General features: G+C 41.7%; 1 protein-coding gene across 2 annotated transcripts in view; it reads left to right on the forward strand.

Moving 5' to 3' along the window:
- Positions 1–12,414, forward strand: part of LOC107217405 (regulating synaptic membrane exocytosis protein 1) — a 1,749,170-nt gene that overhangs the window by 1,515,391 nt on the left and 221,365 nt on the right. The window lies entirely within an intron of this gene.

Consider the following 12,414-nt stretch of genomic DNA (forward strand, 5'->3'; position numbering starts at 1 on the left):
TCCTCGATCTCGTAGCTGCCGGTAGGTATGATAATCACTTTATCAGCTACGTAAATTTTATTGTGCCCAACATCAACGTTGGGAATCGAATTGAAGGTTAACAAATTCTACCAAGCGGAGAGCATAACTTTTATCACGAGCAAGTTCGATCGGTGGAAAATATTGTGCCTCGAGAATCGAATAGGTTACCGAAATCGTTGACGTTAACGAATCATCCATGACTGCAAGTAATAGACTGACTTTAATGAATCATGCACCATGTTTATATAGCTCACCACTTAGAAATTTCAGACACAAGTGTCCGCATTCAAATGTATCATAATCCTGGTACCTTTCATGATTGTATTTGACGCTACCAACGCCGAAGTATTTTATGAGGTCTGAGTGTGGTTGAAGGTTGCCGAAACTGTCAATGAATTCGATATTATTGTCGCGTTTCTTGTATGCAACCCAGTGTGTTTCCGGACCGTCTTTGTCGTCAAGGTTGATTATAGCTGACTCGTTTTTTCGTGGACCGTATTTGGGCATTTCGTTTCGCATGAAAACACCGCGGAAATGCGAAACCTTGAAGATTTTAGCATATTTCAACAAGTCCCAATCAGTCAACGCTCGACGTGGTAGCATCGCAGTTAGTTTTTTGAAATTCACTCAACGCGATAGCTTCTATAGTTTTGCTGTGTCGTTTGCTCTCTTCCAGTTCTGGTTTAGCAGTACTTGCATCGTTCACAGCTTTTGCTACACCTGCCGCACCACCGGCTAACGCGCCTGTAGCACTAAGTCCAGCGAAAATAGGAATCAGAAACGGTAGAAAACCACCCACTTTTAAAGGTACCGGTAGGTCGCAAGGTGTTTGCACTTTACATTCACCACCCGCTCTTTTAATGGCGTTCTCAGCTCCCTTCAGCGCAGATTCGATAGCTACTTTCGCATCGTTGCTTGGAACCATAGAACGTTTTGCAGCATTCATAATTTTTCTCAAGGCCGCATTTTTTGATTTTCGAATTCCTATGCCGAGTTTTGATTTTACCTTCATTGTATTAGCTATTGCCTAAGCGGCTGCCTTCTCACCCAAATTGGCGTCCTTTGCGAGAACCCGTTTCCAAGCTTTCTCAGCCAACACCCTATCAGCTTCGTTTTTTACTTCAAGATTTTCACGATTCTGCGAGTAAGCAATGTCGTGGTCCTTGCAAGCTGTGTCGAAAAGATTGATTCCCGGATCACCCCGCGCGAGTCGCTTTGTTAATTTTGTACCAGGCCGACAGTACTGATAACCAGGTACATGCAATTCGACTGGAAGGCTGTTGATGATTTTATTCACCAGACCCTTGCCACGATGTTACCGCCTGCTGCTTCGTTTACCTCTGTTCGCGATCATGTTCGTGCGTTGACTTAAGAAAAGTGCTTTAAAACGGGGTACTTATAGCAAATCCGATCAGTCACGTCCGAGATGCAGTTTGAGAAACAACCTACTAAGCTTCCCATGATGAATTTTGACAAACTTTCGGAGCTAAATGTCAAAAGGCACAAACGGCACCGTAAATTACTCCCGAATAGTGTACGTGCAATATTCTGTGGACCGTCGAAATGTGGTCAAACTAATGCGTTGCTCACACTCATAACCCATCCCAACGGACTCAGATTTGAAAATATATACATCTACTCAAAATCTCTCAACCAACCTAAATACCAATTGTTGAAGCAATTGTTGGACCATGTTGAGAATACGGAGTATTTTGCGTTGACCGAGCGTGAGCAAGTGATTACACCGGAAGAAGCACGGTCAAACTCAATAATCATATTTGACGATGTGGCGTGCGAGAAGCAGGACAATATTAGAGCCTACTTTTGCATGGGTAGACATCTCGACGTTGACCGATTCTATCTCTGTCAGATGTACGCGCGTATTCCCAAACATCTCGTGCGCGACAACGTAAACTTACTCGTGTTTTTCAAACAAGACGATATGAAACTGAGACACGTATACAACGACCATGTAAACACCGATATGTCTTACACGGAGTTTAAAAGGGTGTGCTCTGCATGCTGGAACGGTGAGAAGTACGGGTTTCTGGTGATCGATAAAAACAGTGAGCTCAACGAGGGACGATACAGGGGGGGATTCGATTCTTTTGTGAGCCTGGAAAAGACATAAAATCAAACGTTCTCGAGCGAGAGACGCAGTAGCGTTGCAGACTCGGTTGCGTCAACATGCAGAGCTCTGAAATTTCCAAGCAAAAAGATGTCCTACATCAGATCGCTCAAGCAAGTGCTGCGATCCGTCGAAAACACAGATTGCTCAAGACGGGCAGGGAATCTACGACTCAGAAATTGAGTGGCGTTTCCAAACCAGTAGTGACTCCGTTGCAAGAACTGGTGAATGTTACAAAAGATACTAAACCTGTCAAACAAGAGGTGGAAGAAATTAACGAAGAAATAAAGCAGATGAAAAATGAAACGAAAAATGAAACTGTCTCGGAACTGGACGATTTCTTTGCTTCGGCAGGACATGAAACAATCGTAGAAACACCGGTCGAGAAAATCAAGGATGAGTATTTTGCACTGATGAGAGATGCGAAGACAAAAGGTAAATTGGACAACGTGTACGGTGTCGGCAATCTCTCAAAAGGACTCATGATCGGTGATTCGTTGATATCTCCTGAGAGTGACTACATTCGTATTGTCGATACGCGTTACCCGAAAACTGAGGGTTTGCTGGAACTGTTGTTCAAAAAGCAGCCTGACGGTTCTTCTGTGAGCGCCAGAGATCGGGAAAATTTTAAAAACATAATCCTCGCAACGAACGCGCATGAAAAGTATCACTCATCCGATGGGGCTGTTCGAAACGATAACAGTTACAAATTCAGAATTGTGATTGCCGAATTGATGGATTATTCCCCATCACCTTGCCGAAAGGGTGAAGGTCTACTTCCGCAAGCTATGACCACTCGACAAGGTGTTGAAACGGAATACGTTTTCTGGGATGATCCAAACGAGTTAGTGGAGCGTCTTCGTTTACTCCTAGCATCTCAGGCATCGGGAAATCCGAGTCACAATAACGAAATAATCTCCATTATCGAAGAGCTACGCGAAGCAGAAATAATTCATTAAGCAACTCCCATCGTTTTTGCATTCATTACCGAGATAAGCCTCGACGCGTTTGGACGGCATCTAGATTAAAACACGGCCGCGAGCACTCGCGGTCCTCCGGGTGTCGGATTTCAAATAACAGCGGACGGGCATCACGATATACGGAACAAGAGACTGTGCAGTGTCGCACATCCCACAGAGCCGAACAATGCTGTAACTTTAAAAATCTTGGGACGAAAATTCAACGTGCTTCGAAAACAAATCGACAACCTCGATCAAATGATCAAAGCTTTGGAGTTCACCACGAATACAGCCTTGGATACCTTCAACACAGACTTTAAAACAGGCAGAGACCTGTCGATTCAAAACACTGATAACATTTCTAAATTGGACACCCGACTAAGAGCGTTGTAATATGAACAAGGAAAAGCAAGCACTGGTGAGGGAACTGCATAAGCCTGCACGCCGGAATGATCCGCGTCGACGTGTAGACGTGCGTGGCATCGACGAGACCTGGCAGGCGGATCTTGTTGATATGACGTCACACGCTGGACTAAACAAAGGCTACAAGTACATGCTCACAGTCATTGATATCTTTTCAAAGTATGCGTGGGCTGTACCGATAATGAGCAAGTCTGGTGATGACGTTACGAAGGCAATGGAATCCGTGCTTGGTCAAGGACGGGTGCCGAAAAATATACACGTCGACAGAGGAACGGAATTTCACAACTCGAAATTTGAATTGCTTTTGACACGTTACGGAATCAAACTTTACTCCACGTACAGTAATTTGAAGGCTTCGATCTGTGAACGTCTCAATCGCACGCTGAAAGGTAAAATGTGGAAACGGTTCAGCATGCAAGGAAGCAACAAGTGACTCTATATCTTATTTAATTTGGTTTCGGCTTACAACAACGCCAAACACCGAACCATAAGAATGAAACCTTACGATGTCACCGTTGCAAACGAGAGGCTGTTATTACGTCAGGCGTAAGGAGGGCTTCAAGCGATACCTACCATATCGGCAAAATTCAAATCCAGCGACAAAGTTCTAATCAGCAAATTCAAAAATGACTTTTAGAAAGATTACACTCCCAATTGGACGACTGAAATGTTTTCGATAAGCCGAGTGGAAAATACTCATCCTGTGACGTACAAGCTCAAAGACTACCGAGATCAACCTATCGCTGGTGGTTTCTACGAACAAGAGCTCCTCAAGGTTGAACATCCGGATATCTATCTGGTGGAGAAGGTGCTGAAGAAGCGTGGAAGAAAAGTTATATGTTAAATGGTTAAGTGTTGACAATACACACAACAGTTGGATAAACGAATCGGACATGTAACTTTTGAATAAATGAATTTTTTATAAAAACCTACGTGCCTCTTTATTTTATACCCGATACGTCACAAGTATGCATTTTTATTTTTTCATACAATCGACAGACATATGCATCGTTGTACAATTTTTTATATTTCGGAGCGTTCTTATTCATCATCCTACATAATAATATTTCATAAATCATGGTACAGTTATAAATTACAAAGCTAAGGTGTAGGTTTGTAGCCCCACGGAAGCGTGTCGGTTGTGTTTTGAAACACGATCCGCTTGTCGTCATTCCAGCTCAGTTCCACTTTCTGCTGTTCTACGGTGTATACTTCGTGCTTTCGACTTATTATCAAAAGCTGATTTGTAGACAAATTTTCACGGTTCAAAACACATTCCAAATAATCGTTGAAAGTTATTTCTCTCAACGCTGATCCTTCAACACCTTTGGCACGTTTATTGTTTTCCTCATCTTCCAAGACTCGGAATGCGTACAATTTTGCTCTTAATCCTACGGATTCCAGCATTATTTTTCCGTTATTCTCATCTTTCATCAAGCCGAGAACTTTTTTGTTAGCTAGAGGCATTCCATAAACGTTGTCAAGCGGATAATCAGACGTATCGAATTTGTGCAAGTCCTCCTTCATATGTTCGTATATGTCGGGGACGGTAAAATTGTAAATCAAACTGTCGGTATCCGTATACATCAATTTTGCTCGGTTGCCGAATTTCTGTTCAATATAATTATAATGAAAATCGTAGCCATATGTTTTAGCTAGATCCCTGATAGAGAAACCTGCATGCAATGGTTTATTCAATTTGACTTTCGTCTTACTCATTCCAACGATAATTATATCGTTGTCGAAAACGGTGCAGCTGTAAAAATTGAGTTTGGCTATAGTAGCTCTAGCACCGTATCTTCCATCCCATTTCGTGATCAGCCTGACATCTCTATACTTCCTAACATTCTCCACTGTTTTGCCAAAAACTGGGTTGTTCATCAGTTTGTAAAAATCCTTCTCGAATTCGTTGTGAGATTTTTTGCGCAAGTCGGTATTCAAATCTATGTATTTTTTGAGCCACGGGGTTTGTCTGAATTTGAGAACTCTGTGAATTTTGAGTAATTTCAAGCCTGATTGTAAGCATTGTTCCAAAACGCTATAGTGAACAACGTAGTTTTTCTTGGAAAGTAGCGTGGGTGTCAATTTCGGTTGCTTACTATTCGAGATCGGAGATATATAGTGCTCCGGACACAGTGGTAAATCCTTATGAATTTCATGCAGTTCCTCAGGATATTCCAAATCCACCTCCAGTATGTAACCAAACTCCGCATCGTCCGAGATGGTAAGAACGTCGCATTGTCCGAAGTCTGATAACCATTCGAAGGAACTGTATGGCAGAGCAAAGCTCATAGCAGCACCGTACAAATTATTAACGTCAAAGTACATGAGATAAGATTCTTCGACCTCAGGGTCGAATTCCTCCCCCATGTACCTGTTGTTAGCCTTTGCGTATCTGTTCGAGCACTGAGACTTACCACCACGAATACCTTTTTCGATAAACATAACCATATCTATGTCGGTGAGAAGCTCGAGCTCGATGTCGGTACACTTTAACATCGCATCAAACGACAGACCGGGCGCGGTGTAATAATGTAACCGGTCCAGGTTGTATGTTGTCCAACAGCTCTGTCGAAAGTTTTGAAAAACGTCGGCTAGTAAAAAAACGTCCGTCTGTAAATACAAGTCCGAATACTCTCCCAAAGTTTGAACGTTGAAAGTTTGCCAAACTTGACATGCATGTGCATAGTCGTCGTTTGATATATGCCGATCATTTAGTTTTGAGTAAAATTGTTGTTTGGATGGTAGCCCAACTTGATTGTTCACGATCGTATTGTCTAATACAACCCGCTCAGTGATGAAGTGAAACAGTTGATATAAAATCTGACCCGTTCCCACTATCTTGCACAGTTCAAAGATGGAGCTCATCCTTGACATACAAGGCTTTCGTAGACCTTTCAACAATACCTTCACATTGAAAGAATTGGCTATAATTTCAATCTACTTCGAAGCATATCCTTTAATGTTTTTCTTCAAGACACCTTACGAATGGGATTGTCCGGACGTGAAATACAAAAGCCAAAATTCTTGGTTAGAACGCGATTTTCACAGTTTACCTTGGAGCTGTGGAACCATACCGTTTGAGGAAGTTGAGTAGACCATTGAAGACAGACTGTGCAAAGCTGAAACCGTGTACGTAAAAGGAGAAGAAAAACGAGATTGGTTGGTCAAAATTGTCCCGAAAGATCAAATCATCGATATGCTGGACTTTGACTGTCCGTCGCTTTAAACCTTGCAAAAAACGTCAGCTGTGTCTCTAAGGTGCGACGTTCATACAATACTCAACGCAATCTGTGCAGCACAAAACGTTTTGATACTTCAAAATTGGCTACAAAATCATCATACTGTTCGGATGGCGAGGGTGTACGATTTCTGTTACCGCGCAGAAGCGTCTACAAGAACGGTCCCGCATTCCTGGCGAATATATTATCCTGGTTATGATACTGTTGAATAGAATTATTGTACTATCGTTGTGAAGTAACTTTCCATTGTACCCTAAAAATTGTACTTAATGAAACTGTTTTTTGAAGAATATTTACGAAATAATTTTACACCTTCACCTTCACCTTAGCTCTAAAGACAGAATTTTTTTCAATGCAAAACTTATGTAAGATTCAACCTTGCTCTCCATCCTTGACCGAGCTGTACTCAAACCGAGTTATGTTTTGCATTTCTAGAGTGATAGTAACACAACACCGCTGATCCATGGCTCTGAATATACCGCGGCTATCGGTCGTCCTTGCATTCTGGTCTTGACTGAACCCGTTCAAAATTCATCGTTAAGTTCACATGACAGTTATAAGCCAAAAAAATGTCACGTGGTTGATATCAAACCGACATCCGAGTAAGTGAGAAACAATTCTCAGAACCATTAATTTTGGAATGTTGCGTGGTTTATAACGTGGGAAAGGAATGTAAGGTGGTTGATGTTACACATCAGCGATATCCGAGTGGATGAGAAACAATCCTGGCAACTATTAATTTTAGAATGTCGCGTAGTTGATAACGTGGGAAAAGAATGTGGGGGTTTTTGATGTTTCACACCAGCAGTCCTACCGTGGGAAAGAAATTTGGACTGGTTAATGTTATACATCAGCAGTCCTATCGTGGGAAAATAATGCGGGACGGTCAAAAAGTTCTCGCCCCCGCCGCACCCTCTACTGACGGCAGACAAGCACTACATAAAGACTTTGACCTTCGGTCGGTAAGATTGTCGGTAAAACAGCACGATTTTGACCTCCGACCGATAAGAATTGTTGGTTAAGCAGTGCGATTTTTACCGTCGACCGATACAACTGTCGGTAAGGTTGCATGGTTTTCACCTCAAGTCGGTACGGCAGACTGTGATGTCATCGCGGAAAAGGGTTTGAGTCTGGGGAGAATGTTCGGTAAGTGTCAGTAACAGGAATCTGTAAGTATAACCCCCATTGCTATACTACTTGGCTAGCTGCAGTACAGAGGCAGGGGGAGCATTCTGCAGACGCTTAATGGGAACGGAGACAATGTAGTAATAAACAGAGGTTACGTGGTATAAGGTAGCAGTAGGAGTGTGGGAAAAGAATCTAAGGTCTGGAGGACGTAACAGGCACGTTTTTTTTCGAAAATTTTCGTTTTTTAATCTACTTTTTGAGAAAAAAAAATACGAAAAAATTATTCAAATACATTGTTACGGGGTAGAATGCGTAGACTCCGATGAGTGGTAATCGAAGCTTACTCCACGCCCAGCCAAGATGTTATTTGGCTATCATAGGGTCCGTTTACGTCGACTGTGCACTCGCGTGCTACTACTCCCAATGCAGTAAGTGAATGGAGTAGAAAGGGATCGCTTTTAAGGGAAAGTAAACGATTTGAAGTATACGATTGTTTATTATTATCAAGGAGGTGTTGGTGTATGTGGTCAACGCAAAGGAGTCTGTCGAGGGAAAGGGTATGGTTTTGCTTTAGACGGATATGTGTCTTGCTCGAGCGCTAGGACGGATCTGGGGAGTTTAGCGGGATGTAGGAGGCAAGCTAGACGCGAGTTAGAGAAGAATCTGCTGACTCGCCGACGATCAGGGCAGACTACAGAGCGTAAGGTCACTAAGAGTGTGGGAAAGGAATATGAAGTCTGGAGGACGTAACAACATCTTCATCCTTTTGTTTCAATTCTTGGAAAAAATCGAAAATTTCTCGGTGATTACCATTTTTTTTTTTTTTTCTTATATCAAACTGACATTTTCCGTAAATCCTCAAATTTTTTCAGAGTGGTGTTTTTTTGAGTTCTATTTTTTTTCCCAGTTGAAAAAAAAATCTTTCAGCTAGCCTTATTTCTCATAACACCGTTCTGAAAATTTTTAAGGGTGTTCAGAGAACTTCCAAATTTGAAAAAAAGGAAAAAAAAATTGAAAGCGGGAAAAAGAAACTTTCAATACTGCGAGGTGAGATTTGACGGACGCGTCAAAACATCGTACCGAAGCATTGAGATTTGCCGCTAGAGGCAGTACGATCTGAGTTTTTTTCCACTGTTAGTAGTAGAGTTTGTTTCCGTGTAGTGAGTTTATTCCCCACTTACGAACAAAGTGCAATTTCCCTCCCACTTCACAGGGTCGAGAACCTGCGGTTCTCGTGCATTTTCTATTGAAGATAAAAAAAAATTATTTTAATAAAAATTTTTGATTCTAAATTGTAGAATTGAAAAAATAGAGATGGAATTATTTGTGAAATTCCACCATAGTCTTCCTGTGGCACTGGGGTCATGGTCATATTTATCACCAGCTAATAACGGAGGTGACAGTCATCATAGAATATCGTTAGTCAGTGGATATAACCATATTGGATCCGCCATTGTGAATTGTTTAATTGAGTATCGAGATTCGTAATCAGCAACGTCAAAACCCCCTCGAGTACGGAGTTCCATTAGAATCAAGTGAAGTTTTGAATTTCGCTTCGCTATATCGGATCGGCCATTTTGAAATTTTCAATTTGGCTTTCAGATTCGTAATCAGCGACCCAAAAATTCACTTATCGTGAAGGTTTCGTATCGAATACGAAATTATTCGCTCTTACCAGTATTGGTACAAAACATTGATTTCAGGTGCATCAGTGAACCGCTTAACCTCGCAAACGTCAAGCTATGTAATACTCGTAGCAGTGCGATGCGTTAAGCAGTGAGGAACAATATCCATACTCACACCAGAGAAAAATGAATTAAGATTAGTAGCATCAAAGCTATTCTAACAAAGGTCTGCATTGAAATTACCCATGATAATTATACTATTTTTGACTTAGCTGTACTGCAGGAAACTTCCCTCAAAATCTGCCATGTAGCCAATCTTGGGTGGACGATATACTACACAGAAGGGCATTTTAGACCCATTAGCACTGGAAAGCTCAGCGATTGAAAACTCAGACCTTGCAGAGAACGCACAAGTCGGGGTTACAAAAATTTTACCCTTAAATGCTCTATGCAGAAACAATGCTACATCTCCCCCGCCGATGCCGGTAGGATCACAGTAAAAAGTAGCAATGGGAAATTCAGCTCTTATGTTGATTATTCGTAAGTGATTAGATTTGGGCGTATTTGTATTAATTCACGGCCGGAAGTTCCAGACTGACTGCCTAAGTCATCACTGATCTCACATTAGCTAGTTGCTCATTCTTTTGTCGTATCATTCTTTCGTCTCTCTTTTATCTTCCTTTCTCTCTTTACTACTTTTCTCTCCGTCTTATTCGTATACCTCATGCACAAACATTATACTATTCTTTCACTGCTTGATTCAATATAGTTCTGAAAAGATAAACAGTCTTTATTCAACTTTGACGCTGAACAACTGAATATATTCAAGTCAAATATTCTGGGCCGAAGCAATAATAGTACGAAAGTTTAAGTCTCTCCTCGCGACAAGGATTGACCTAAGCGTGTTTAATCAGTAGCTAACAATGGAACCGGTGAAAGAATTGTGCGATTACTTGTTATAAACTTCCGTTATTTATCCGTCTAAGCAAAGAGAAGAAAAAATTAGCGGGTGTGCGGATCTACAACAGAAGCTGTACTGTGGATTTGTGTGCGTGGATTTCGTAAAAATATGCGTATATTGTCACGTGCGGAGCGATCTCGCACGCGACGACTTGACCCTCTAGGTAACCGTAGAGGTTTATATTTAATTTTTCCGTGGGTAAGTTGGCGATCGCCCTCTGCAGGACGATCCTAGTGAAATGGATTGGAGGATTTCAATATTAAATTTAGGAATGTTTTCTATGAAACCCAAATGTTTAATGAAAAAGATGGGAAGAGAAATGGGAGACGGGGAAGCTTACAAGAATATTCTTAACCTAGGTGTTTACTCTATCTCTCTCTCGCACTTACTCTTCGGTGGTTCAGCTCCGAATTCGCAAAACGGCACACACTTTTACACTCACATGAAATTAAGAATACACAACTTCATTAAGTTCGTGGCACAGCTTCCTACACTTAAAATCTAACTTCGAAAGGCTGACGTCGCGAAGCGAGACGCTTTGAACACCGCGTGTAGAATTAGAGAAATTCTCTCTCTATTCGTCGGTGACTCTAAGACAGATATCTCTATACTCGACAGCTTGGAAGGAGCCTGTTTCCGTTGACGTTGGTTTGATCCTCTCTCTAACGGGACTGACTTCGCTCGCTCGTCCGACACCCCTTGGAGCCTCGGGCAGCGAGCGAGGTTTTTTCTGAATTTACAATTTTGGACAAAGGCTCGCCTCGCGACGGTCATCCTCGAAGCGCGTGATCTCGCGCTCGCCTCATCCCGGTGTTGATTACACCCGGGATCTGTCGGGCGCGGAGACGCTGACGTTGCTGACGGTCGACTACGTCGTTGCGCTTTGGTCATGCCACGAACTGTTTTATAAATGAATAATTATGAATTTACTAATGAATTGAAAGGTATGCTTCCTCGTCTCTAAAGCGATATTAATAATTATTGACATTGGTATACATACATGCGGCTTTCGTGACAATATAAGCATATATCTACTTGCATTTCACTCATGCGTACGTACGTTTTTCTCCAGTTACTTCTCAGGCGAGTGAACTAGCCCGGCAAGTCTGGCGCAGCATAGTTTAAAAAAAAAAACAACAAAAAAAAACTGGTCATCGTATATTCGCAGTATCAATTTATAGTGTAATTTACAAAGAAAGACCTGAAACAACATAAGTGGTTATGCTTTCAACAAATAGAATTGTATAAACCAAAATAGGTGCAATCACATATAACTGCTATCATTTGCGCCTCGAGAAATTCGAGAGTTTCAGTTGTACACATGCGCCAACATCGTTGAACCGCACTGTTCGGAAATGAAGCACTTTGTGCATGTGTGACAAGCTTCAAAAATTGAACTTTCCAAAGAGGTGTCACAGAAAAATATATACATTTTTTTAATTCAATTGAACTCCATCTATTGAACAAAACGAGGCTAGTTGATATATAAGGAAATTAAGCTTTCTTCATTTATGATATTTGGAGCAATAGAATGTTATAGCTCATCGATACGGAAAAATTCCTTTCCAAGTCATACGATTAATGATGAATTAGGGTTATGCTCTGTAGCAACAACGAATGGGCATTGTACTCGCAACGTCAGTTCAACGACCAAGTAAGCCATGGTTCGAGTCCCCACATCTACACGGTAGATTTTTTATGGTACAAAAAACCCGTTTGGACCTTTGGAAAGTCTTGGCTGCAAAATACCTGGTCGCCAACAACGAGACTAAATACTTTACAGCGGGTTGAGAGATCAGTGCTGTGATGGGCTTTACGCGAATCGCCTGGTGCACGGTTAACGGTAGGGTAGACTGAACACAGTCGTAACAGGGTATAGTTAAACCACAATGAATAACTCTCGAGTCATGGGCGTTTCGGCGAGGGG

Source organism: Neodiprion lecontei, chromosome 7 (assembly GCF_021901455.1).
Source record: "Neodiprion lecontei isolate iyNeoLeco1 chromosome 7, iyNeoLeco1.1, whole genome shotgun sequence".
Lineage (NCBI taxonomy): Eukaryota > Metazoa > Arthropoda > Insecta > Hymenoptera > Diprionidae > Neodiprion > Neodiprion lecontei.